The sequence below is a fragment of the Panthera tigris genome, chromosome X (assembly GCF_018350195.1).
Source record: "Panthera tigris isolate Pti1 chromosome X, P.tigris_Pti1_mat1.1, whole genome shotgun sequence".
Taxonomy (NCBI): domain Eukaryota; kingdom Metazoa; phylum Chordata; class Mammalia; order Carnivora; family Felidae; genus Panthera; species Panthera tigris.
Genome location: NC_056677.1, coordinates 82840128 through 82852217, shown reverse-complemented (window position 1 = coordinate 82852217; position 12090 = coordinate 82840128). Strand labels below are relative to the sequence as shown.

Below are 12090 nucleotides of genomic sequence, written 5' to 3'. Positions count from 1 at the left end.
TTTATTTCAAGGTACTTAGAACATCTATGATGGTTAATTTTATGTGTCAGCTTGCCTTGGCCACACTACCCAGGTATTTGGTCAAACATTATTGTGGATGTTTCTGTCAGTGTTTTTGAATGGGAATAACATGTAAATTGGTGGCTTTGCATAAATCATTATGTGAGTGGGCCTCATCCAATCAGTCAAAGGTCTGAATAGAACAAAAGATTCACCTCCCCCAAGCAAGGGTGAACTAGGCAGCAGATGGCCTTCAGCCTCGATAACCGTGTGAGCCAATTCCTTCAAACCTATGTCTACCTATATCTATCTATCTACCTATCATCTATCTATCTATCTATCTATCTACTATCATGTATCTATCTATCTATCTATCTATCTATCTATCTCTACACACGTACAACACATCCTATGGGTTCTATTTCGCTGGGGAATGATGACTGATACAGTGTCTTCTTATATTACCTGCAGGGTAATCTCAAATATGTATCCTTTGAATCCTTGAAAAGTGACTTACTAAACATAGGAACAAAGTTAATGCTGTCTGATGGACAGGCAACTGGGTGCATGACAGGAGACATACCTGGCCACAGTGGCAGACCTAACCTACTACCTCTAGATGACACTCCATCTGACTTCATTTGCCAAAGAGGATCAGACCAGCCCTGCCTGCCAACCAGCAAGGTCTCAGACATAGAGAAATGCGATCCCCATCTGGAAATTGGCACTCTGAGTTAATAACAGGGGGCAAAAAATTAGCCATGGGAGTCCAAAGAATTATCTTAATAGCCAAGTTGTCTAATGTGTAGTGACTGTGATGATTATTAACTTTTCTGTTTTTATGATTGTTACCTTTCTGTTTTATTAAATAATTACCACCTAGCACATGGCAAAATGCTTCCCAAATATAGTATCCACCCAAACGGACCCTGTGAGCCACCTCAGAGAGTTGGTTTTGTTTATTTATTTATTTGTTTGTTTGCTTTTTAGAGTACCAAGAGACCCCAGCCGAACATCAACCACCATGGGTTGACATAGTTCAACACATGTCTTTTTCATCTTGCTAAGTGTACTGGTTAAGAATGTGGGCTCTGAAGGTAGACTAGGTCTAAACCCTAGTTCTGCCACTTATAAACTGCGTGAGTGTGAATACTTCATTTCTTCTTACAGTCACTGGATTGGCTCTTGTTTTCCTATTTGACTTCATCTCCTATCTTCATCTGTATTGTGTCTGACAAGCTCCAGCCCATTGAAGTTTTTCATGTGTCTATTTGTGTCTGCTCCTAGAAAACTGGTACTCACACACTTTGCTCATGCATACACAAAAAGGCCTGCCCAAGCCTGTTTTTTTTTTCTTGTTGTTCAGGATTCAATTCAAATGTACTTTCTGAGAAAGAGCTTCACTGACAGTCCCATTTATAGTTGTCTCTGACCGGTCATTTTCTACTCGATTCATGTGTTCATGTTTCTTAAAGCACAAATCCCCATATAGAATTCTCCCACTTATTGATTTTTCTGCTTATTTCAAGTGTTCCAAAACTAGACTGAAAGCTCCTGGGACCCTTTTTATCTTGTTCTCTGTGCTGTGTCCCCGATTCTGGTTCAGTGCCTCACATATGAATCACTGAATAAATATTACTTACAAGAAGGGATTGATTCCTATGGGACACACTGGAGAAGACACAGATATTTAGAACTGAATGGCAGGAGAAGTTGACAAGGAGATTAAACATCAAGGAATTCAAATTTTTAAATGAGTGTTTATTGCAAATCCTCAGCAGTGCTTTTTAAACTTGGATGGGTGCCAGAAACAGCTGTAGATATCACTCAAAATGTAGAGACTTCCCATGCCACCTCTCTGGTTTTGATTCAGGAGACCTAGGTGGCCCCAGGAATTTGGAAATTTAACAAGCACTCCCTATTGATTAAAGAAGTGCTCTGAGAACCGCACTTGGAGAAATCCTGACCTAAACAGCTGAAATTTGTGTAGCATTAATGTGACGGCTACCATGCAGATGTCTGTGATATCAGGGGGGGTGTCTGAGTGTCTGCTAATATGATTACTCAAAGGGCACTGGTCTTTCCTTCTTACCTATGACCAAAGATTTCTTTTCCACATAGGATCACACTTAAAGTCTGCAATATTTCTGAGTGGTTGGATTGGGTATTGTTATCCCATCGTATAGATGAGGCTAGTGGAAGGATAGTGATTTAACTAAAGTGCACCAATGATGGGACCCTGATCTCTTCACTCTTGCTCCAGAAAATTGTCTAGGACACTGGACATCACACCTTGTTCTTCTCTATCACCTCCTGTTTCTGGGGCTCAGAGTTCACACACTTTCTCTGATGTCCCACTAGAAGGGAGAGTCAGGAGATCAGACAGCACATAGAATAGAGAGGAAGGGGAGAGGAAAGGAGAATGCATGAAAGGCAGAGGAAAGGGGTGAGGACATGCTTGCCTGTCTCCACTCAGGTCACTGGAAGCTGTGCAATGACACTGTGCCTCCTTGCCAGCTCCATTCCACAGCCTCTTCCTGCACACAGCAGTGGCACTGAAGTTCTCACATCATGGAAATGCAGGCTCATCTCTGCTTGCAGCTCCATATCCAAGTATTTTCCCTAGGAAGTCATACTATGATGTTTACGTCAGAGGCATCACACTGACAGAAGGAAGGAGCCAAAGCTGGAATGGGCAACTAATCATATTTGCTGAGGGCTTTCTAGATGCTACACATAGTGGGTTGTTATTTTCAGACTTTGTCACTTCAAGTCCTCAAAGTAGTCTGCTGAGGTGGCATCACTACTTCCTTTCTACGCACGGAGAAATAGGCCCAGAGAACAAAGTACATATTCAAAGAAATCTAGGGAGGTGTCGAATGGATGCAGAGGCCAACTGAAGAGCTAACACTGCCCAATTCTGGGACAATTCCAGAATCAAAGTAAATAGAGTAACAAATGCTAACACTCTGGGACAAATAAGAATCTATGGGTCATTCTGACATAAATAAATACTTGAATGAACACATAACTAAATGAACCTTAGAGCAGAAGGGAAGGTCTCCCATACAGTCAGATGCCAACTAATAAATCCAGAAGGAATGACAGAATTAGAAAAACACTTGACCAACTATCATAGTAACAAGTGATTCAGGCAAGAGCCCTGAATGGAAGCTCAGTCTGAGCCAAATCCCACTGCAGGCACAGTCACCATGGCAGCCATGCTCACCCAAGAATGCTGGAAAAACAACAAGCCACCACCACTCTCTTTTCGTTCCTAATATGTACTAAGATCTGTATAGCACAGACACGATGTGAAGCAATTAACACCACCTATTTCTCAAAATAAATACTCCTCGCAGTTTTACCGATTTAAGCATACATGCATGCAAACATACATAATTACAAACATGCATACAGACCCCAATACATGCATGCTTTGTCCCACTTTCTCTTTTACTATTCAAGTTTCCAGGAATTCACTGAAGTGGATTTACGGAAGGGTAATGAAGAAAAAATCCACAATTCAACAAACTCAATTCTAATCACACCTACCAAGTGGAAAGTACCATAACAACTTTATTTTAGTGATTTATTTTTCTGTAGTAGATCTAAAGTCTGTCTCTGGAACATTTTTCCATATCCTTGGGTTGGAAAGCTCACTATTGTTAAGACAAAAATTGTTAAGATGAGAAATCCCCACACTCATCTACGGATTCAATACAATCCAAATCAAAATCTTAGTGGGCCTTATCATCATCATTATTATTAATTATTATTATTATTATTATTATTATTGGAAATCAACAGCTGAATTTAAAATTCACGTATGGATAACAAAACGACCTAGACTATAAAAACAAATAGAAACTGTGATCCATATAATCACCCCATATAGAAGTCTAATGAGAATGGACCATAGACCTCAATATAAAACCTAAAGCTATAAAAACATAGGAGAAAACACAGGAGAGGAAAACATGGAAGAAAATCCTTCTGACCTTGGCTTAGGTGAAGATTTATTAGATACCACACCCAAAACACAATCCACAAATAAACGAGTTGATAAATTGGACCACCTCAAAATGAAAAGAAAAAAAAAAGTCTACTCTTCCAAAGACACTGCTGAGAGAATGAAAAGCAAGCCACTGACTGGGAGAAAAATATTTGCAAGTCATTTATCTGGTAAAGGACCTGTATCCAAAATATAGAAAATATAGACCTGAATCCAAAATATGGAAAATCCCTGGGGTGTTAAGTCAGTAATAGACATGCCAATAAATAAATGAGCAAACAATTAAACAAACACTTCATCCAAGAGATTATACAAGTGACAAATAGGGTCATGAAAAGATGATCAACGTCGTTAGTTAATAAGGAAATGTAAATTAAAACTACAATGAAATATCACTACACCCCTGTGAGAATGGCCAACATTAAAAATACTGACCATACTAAGCATTGTGGAGGATGGAACTCTCATAGACTGGTGGTGGGAATTAAAGATGATACAAACACTCTAGAACTAGTTTGGTAGTTTCTTACATTGTTCATCTAACATCTACCATATGATCCAGCCATTGAACCCTTATGTATTTACCCTACAGAAGAAATCTTGTCCATGTAAAGATTTGTATACAAATATTCACAACAGTTTTACTGAAAAGAGCTTCAAGCCGAAAACAATCCACATGTCCATCACCAGGTGAATGGCTAAAACAAATTGTCATATATACATATAATGGAATATTATTTAGCAATACTAAGGAACTATCCAACCATGCAACAAATGGATAGCTTGACACATAGTTAAGTTGAATGAAAGAAGCAAGAAAACAAAAGTGCATTCTGTACAGTTTTATTGACAGAAAGGTTTGTTTTTTTTTTAAGAGAAATTAATGGTGACAGAAGTTCAGTGGTTACCTGGGAACAGGGAGAGGTCCCAGGGGAGGCAGTCGGAGACTACAGGAGGGTGGATGAAGAGATTACAAAAGAGCATGAGGAACCCAAGAATAGAGTCCAGGGCCTGGCCTGTGTGACATGACCTTAACATTACTACTTTCTTCACTGCTCTGTGGACTTTCTCATGTGGCTCCTCTTTGAGGGGACTATTCAGGAACTATATTTCTGGATGTCGGTATGGTGGGACTTCTCAAAAGGCTACAGAGGTGTACATCCTTCACACCAACAATTTCCCTGATAGAAGTTTAACTTAAGGGCAGAGTTAAGGATGGAAGTAGGATTTGGTTCTAAGGATAGTCATCTTGATAATTCCCTACCAGTTTTTCTCATGAACTAGAACTCTCCCAAGACAGTGTGCTGTGCTCAAAGAGAACACATTTAGCTCACCAGTGCAAAAGCCACATGAACTGTGCTCTTCAGCACAGTCAGGTGCCATCCACGAAGTGTTGATAATTGGGAATATGAGAAACACTCTGAATTCCAAATAACATAGGGCTGTGACAATTGATTATGTCCCATTGAAAAGGTACAATTCAGGGCGCCTGGGTGGCTTGGTCGGTTAAGCGTCCGACTTCGACTCAGGTCATGATCTCACAGTCTGTGAGTTCGAGTCCCGCGTCGGGCTCTGTGCTGACAGCTCAGAGCCTGGAGCCTGTTTCAGATTCTGTGTCTCCCTCTCTCTCTGCCCCTCCCCTGTTCATGCTCTGTCTCTCTCTGTCTCAAAAATAAATAAACGTTAAAAAAATTAAAAAAAAAAGAAAAGGTACAATTCTATGCAGGGAGCAAACATGAGTTGTAATGAAAACAACCAGGAGGGACGATTTGTTGCCTATCAGATTAGCAATGATTCACATTTGTAATGTGTGGGGAAACAGGCACTATCATACAGCGTTGTTAGAAATATAAAATAGTTTCTTTCAAAGTTGTGTTCATATAAAATACAGTTTTCATGGTTTTGAAAAAAACACTTTCAAGAACTTATTAAGAGAAATGTTTACTAAAACATCTGAATGCCTATGAAGAAGAATGTTAAGAGACTCCCCGGGAAGATGGTGGAGTCAGAAAACTCTAAGCTCACCTTGGCTCATTGATACTACCAGATAGCATTCATATCAGTGTAAATAGCCCATGAGACAACCCAAAGACTTGCAGAAGAAACTCTCCACAGATAAATATAGAGAAGAAGCTGATGAAAGAAAGTAGGAAGGGTGAAGATGCAGTGGGGTACTAAATGGACCCACGAGACTGCCCTCAGGAGAGAGGGCTGCCCAAGGTGTGGAGAGGGGAGAGAAATAGACTCTCACACTATGTAGCCCGCACAGGAAAGACAAGTTCTCATCACATTGGCTGCAAAAACCAGAAGGGCCAAATTTCACGAGTTTGTACAACCAGTGGGACTTAAACCCAGCATGGTGAGGGGAAATTGAGTTCCCACCTTTAAAGAGACAGGACAACAAACAGCCCTGTGGAGATACAGCATAGAAGGGGCAGTTTGAAAATCACATGGGGACATGGGAGGGAGATTTACTTACTGATCTCGGAGCATGTGTTGAAAGGGCAGGGATGTGTGGGGGACTTGCCCACAAACAAAGGAGCTGGTGGGAGCCAGTTTCCTCCCCCCAACCGCAGCATGAACACACAGCCACCTGGGGGAACAAACAAAGAACCAGTGAGGTGCTGACATTCCCTACTTAACTTGCTGACAGGACACCCGGCCCTCGTGTTTCACTGTGGACATGCCCCCTCCAATCGGGCCTTGGCTCCAGGTCTTCTCCCACAGCAGACCCATGCAAACCTTGCTAACACTGCACGTCCATTCTCCTCCCCAGCCCCCCACGCTTCCATGGATCCACCCCCTCCAATCCTCTCTTGGACAGAGCTTATGTAAAGCAGTGTCACAAGCCTGGAAGTTTGCAAGCAGCCCCAAGAAGGGCCAGTGCCACCCCAAAGTGACTTCTGCCCTGGGGAGAGAGAAACATAACCACACACAACAATCAGACTGTGGCCCCAGCAGTGGGCTGTGGGCAGACAGGGGGTCTGACTGCAGGCCTTGCCCATCAAGGAAAGCTTCTCAGGGGACAAAACAGGGAAAGTACCCTGTAGTTCAGTGCTAGTGTATCCCTGGGAGATGCCTGGTCTGACTCAAATCAAGCCCAAGGTGGCCCCAGACTGGCCCACCAGGAACACAGGGACCAAACCCTGCCCACCACAGGCAAAGAGCGCCATTGTGGATGGCTGAACTGAAGGAAAAAGCAGCTCATCCACAAGAGCAGGGTGCACACAACAAACATACGAGAAACCCTGAAGCGCTAAATTCTGGTAAATAGGGGACACTGCACTGCAGGCACTACAGGCTTGCTTCTTCATAAGGCCACTGGTTTTAAGAGCAGGGGATGTGGTTAACTTTCCTAACACACAGAAACAGGTGCAGAGAGTTAGACAAAATAAGGAGACAGAGGAATATGTCCCAAATGGAGGAACAAGACAAAATCACAGCAAGAGACCTAAGTGAAATGGGGATTGAGTAGTATGTCTGACAGAGAATTGACAGTAATGATCATAAAGATACCATGAGATGCGAGAAAAGTTTGGAGGACCTCAGTGAGACCCTGAACAAAGAGATAGAAATCATAAAAAAGAAACAATCAGGGATGAAGAACCCAATAACTGAAATTAAAAATACACCAGATATAAAGAATAGTAGACTAGATGAAGCAGATCATATCAGCAACCTGGGGGGCAGGGTAATGGAAAGCAACCAAGCTGGACGGTTGAGAGGAAACAAAACACAAAATGAAAACAGACTTTGGGACCTCAGTGACACCATCAAGCGTAATAACGTTCACATTATAGGGGCTCCAGAAGGAAAAGAGAGAGAAAAGGGGGCAGAAAATTAATTTGAAAAAATAATAGCTGAAGAAAACATCCCAAATCTAGGGAAGGAAAGAGAAATCCAGATCCAGGAAGCACAGGCGGCCCCCCCAAAAATCAACCTAAAGTGGTCAACACCAACACATAATACTTAAAATGGTAAAAAGCAGTGGCAATGAGATAATTTTAAAAGCAGCAAGAGGAAAGAAAACCATTCCATACAAGGTAAACCCCATAAAGCTATCAGTGGATTTTTCAACAGAAGCTTTGGAGGCCAGAAGGGAGTGGCATGATATATTCAAAGTGGCGAAACTAAAAAATCTGCAGCCAAGAATATTCTATCCAGGAAGGCTACCATTCAGAATATAAGGACAGATAAAGAGTTTCCCAGACAAACAAAAGCTAAAGGAATCCATGATCACTAAACCATCCCTACAAGAAATGTTAAAGGGGATTCTTTGAGTGGAAAGGAAATACCATAAGCAGAAATAAGAAATGTAGGAAGCATCAAAGCGGTAAAAATAAGTACATCTATAAAAAACAGTCGAAGGGTCTCTCAAAACAAACGGATGTAAATTATGGCAACATACACCTAAAACGTGGGGTGAGGGGAGAGGAGTAAAGAATGAGTTCAAACTTAACCAGCCATCAACTATTTGCACAAGATATTATATACAAGCTGAACGGTAAAAGAAAAAAAAAAAAACAGTAACAGATAAGCAAAAACTAAAGAGAAAGGAATCCAAGTTTATCAATAAAAAAGCCAACTAACTGTGAAGAAAGAGAGCAAGAAAAGTAAGGAACAGAGAAAAACCACAAAAACCACCATAAATTGGGTAACAGAATGGTAATGATTACCTACCTATCTCTAATTTTAATGTAAATGGACTAACCGCTCTGATCAAAAGACATAGGGTGACAGAAATGTGAAAAAGCAAGACACATTTATATGTTGCTTGCAAGAGACTCACTACAGACCTAAAGACACATGCAGATTGCAAATGAAGTGATGGAGAAACATTTATCATGCAAATAGATATGAAAAGAAAGCCAAGGTAGCAATACTTATATTGGGCAAAATAGATTTTAAACAAGAACTGTAAGAGGGGACAAAGAAGCACATTATATAATCATAAAGGGGACAATGCAACAAGAAGATATAACAATTGTAAATATTTATGCACCTGACATGAGAGCATCCAAATACATAAAGCCGTTCATAACAAACATAAAGAAGGCAATTCATAATAATACGATAATAGTAGGGGGCTTTAACAGCCCACTGACATCAATGGGTGGATCTCCTAAACAGAAAATCAACAAGGAAGCAATGTCTTTGAATGACACTTTGGACCAGACGGATTTAACACATATATTCAGAACATTCCATCCAGAAACAGCAGAATACACATTTTTCTCCGAGTGCACATGGAACATTCTCCAGAATATATCACATATTAGGCCACAAGACAGTCTCAACAAATTCAAAAGGATCAAAGTCATACCACCATGCACCTTTTCTGACCACAGTGCTGTGAAACAGGAAAAGAACCACAAGAGAAAAATCTGGAACTAGCACAAATACATGGAAGTTAAATAACATGCTACTAAACAATGAATGGGCTAACAAATAAATAAACGGGGAATTAAAATAAAAATACATGGAGATAAAAGAAGAAGAAAACACAGCAATCCAAAATCTTTGGGATGCAGCAAAAGCTGTCCTAAGGAGGAAGTTTACAGCAATGCAGTCCTACCTGAAGAAGCAAGAAAAATCTAAAAGTAAACAATCTAACCTTACACCTCCAGGAACTAGAAAAAGAACAAACAAAATCCAAAAACAATAGAAGGAAGGAAATAATAAAGATTAGAGAAGAGATAAATGAAAAAGAAACAAAACAAAACAAAACAAAGCAAAACAAAAAACAAAAGAACAGATCAATGATCCTAGGAGTTGGTTCCTTGGAAAGATCAACAGAAGTGATCAATCATTAGCCAGACTCATCATAAAAAGAGAGAGGAGTCAAATAAACAAAATCACAAATGAAAGAAGATAAATAACAACTGACATCACAGAGATGCAAAGGATTATAAGAGAATAGTATGAAAAATTATATCCCAACAAACTGGGCAAACTGGAAGAGATGGATAAATACCTAGAAACATGTAACCTCCCAAAACTGAATCGGGAAGAAATAGAAAATTTGAACAGAACAACTAACAGCAATGAAACAGAATCAGTAATGAAACAAAAGAAAACAAAACAAAAATATCCCAAGAAACAAAAGTCCAGGACCAGATGACTTCACAGGTGAATTCTACCAATCATTTAAAGAAGAGTTAATACCTAATCTTCTCAAACTATTCCAAAAAAGGAATAGAAGAGGAAGGAAATCTTCCAAATTCATTCTATCAGGCCAGTAGTAGCCTGATACTAAAGCCAGATAAAGACATTACAGAGAGACAGAGAAAGAGAGAGACAGAGAGAGAGAGACAGAGAGAGAGAGAGAGAGAGAAGTACAGGCCAATCACTTTGATGAACATAGGTGTGAAAATCCTCAAGAAAATATTGTCAAACCGAATCCAGCAATACACTTAAAAAATAATTCACCACAATCAAGGGGGTTTAGTCATTGGATACAAGAGTGGTTCAATATTTGCAAATCAACCAACGTGATTTACCACTTTAATAAAAGAAAGGATAAGAACCATATGATCCGAATTGCTTGCAGTAGCCATGGTGGTCATGAGTTCATTACAGTGGGTTTCTGTCACTGCAGTGTCCACTCTCTCTGGCCACTGTCTCGGCACTCAGCTTGGATTCAAGGGCTTCCTCACCCATGGCTTTCTGAAGACTGCAGCTCAGTGCGACACAGTGGAAACAATGAGAAAAGACTGTTTATCACCAAACCTTCTGGATTCTATGACAGGTGTTATTTGAGTTTAATGAAATTCTACATTTTTGTTGAGTGGGATTCCAGTAGCAATTGGCATAACTCTGGTGAATATATTCATTGGTGAAGCCTGAGTTAGCAGAAATTCCAGAAGGCCAAATCCTGGAACACTGGGAATGTTTCAAGCATCCTATATCAAGATGGATTTCCAGAACTTTCTTCGATGGCCCTGAAAAGAATTATGAAAAGACAATGGCTATTTTTCAAATTGAAGCTGAAAAGTCTGATTTATGGTTAAAGTAACTGGAAGTACCAAGGTTAGTTAATGCATCCCAGAGGCGATGGTCCCTTGTATCAGTATCCTTCCATTGATAAGGCGCTGATTGATCATTCTCCAAAAGCAACTCCCAACATCGAATCTCTTATTTATCTAAATACAAAGTATATTCTCTTTAGGTATAAGTATATTAATTAAAAATATATTCTGTATTTTTGCTCAAGCAATGAATAAAAGGCCTTCTATTGCTCTATTTCTCAGCATTGGTTCAGATTAAGACTTTAGTGTGGGATTTCATTTTTTTCAGCTTTATTGTATTGGGGCATAGTGGACAATATTGTAAGATATTTAAAGTGTACATTATGATGACTTGGTACCCATTGTGAAGGGCAGATTAAAACTTTTGATTTGTGGGTTTTGGCTTCCTCCTATAAGAAGGTATATAGGTAAATATAGAAACTTGAACAAATAGGAATTTGTGAACTCCCAACGGTGTAACTTCGAAAGTTTAATGTTTTATTTGACTCATAATTGGAAGTTAGAGAAGTCCAATTATGTTAAATACCAAGAAATATAGTAGTTTACACAAATGTCTGTATTGTAGATATCTAGATTACTCACAGGTAATTCATAATTTTAAATTACATAAATATTGAACTAACTATATAAACCATTAACCCCTGAATAAACAATTTTTCAGTGACAAAAAAAAGAACCATGTCATCATTTAGAAAGATGCAGAGAAAGCATTTACAAAGTATAAGATCCATTTATGGTAAAAACGTTCAACAAAGTTGGTTCAGAGGAAACATACCTCAACATAATAAAAGCCATATACGAAAATCCCACAGTGAACATCATACTCAACGTGGAGAAACTGAAAGATTTCCCCTCCTAGTGTCAGCAACAAGACAAGGATGTCCACTCTCACCACTTTTATTCAACATAGTACCAGAAGTCCTGGGCGCAGCCATCAGACAAGAAAAAGGAATACAAGGCATCCAAATTGGTACGAAAGAAGTAAAACGTTCACTATTGGCAGAAAAACATGATACCATATATAGAAAACCCTAAAGACTCTACCCC

At 39.7% G+C, this 12090-nt stretch overlaps 1 pseudogene; it reads left to right on the top strand.

Annotated features, from left to right (window-relative positions):
- Positions 1-10570: 10570 nt before the first annotated feature.
- LOC102965823 lies at positions 10571-11202 on the top strand (annotated as a pseudogene).
- The last annotated feature ends 888 nt before the right edge of the window (positions 11203-12090 follow it).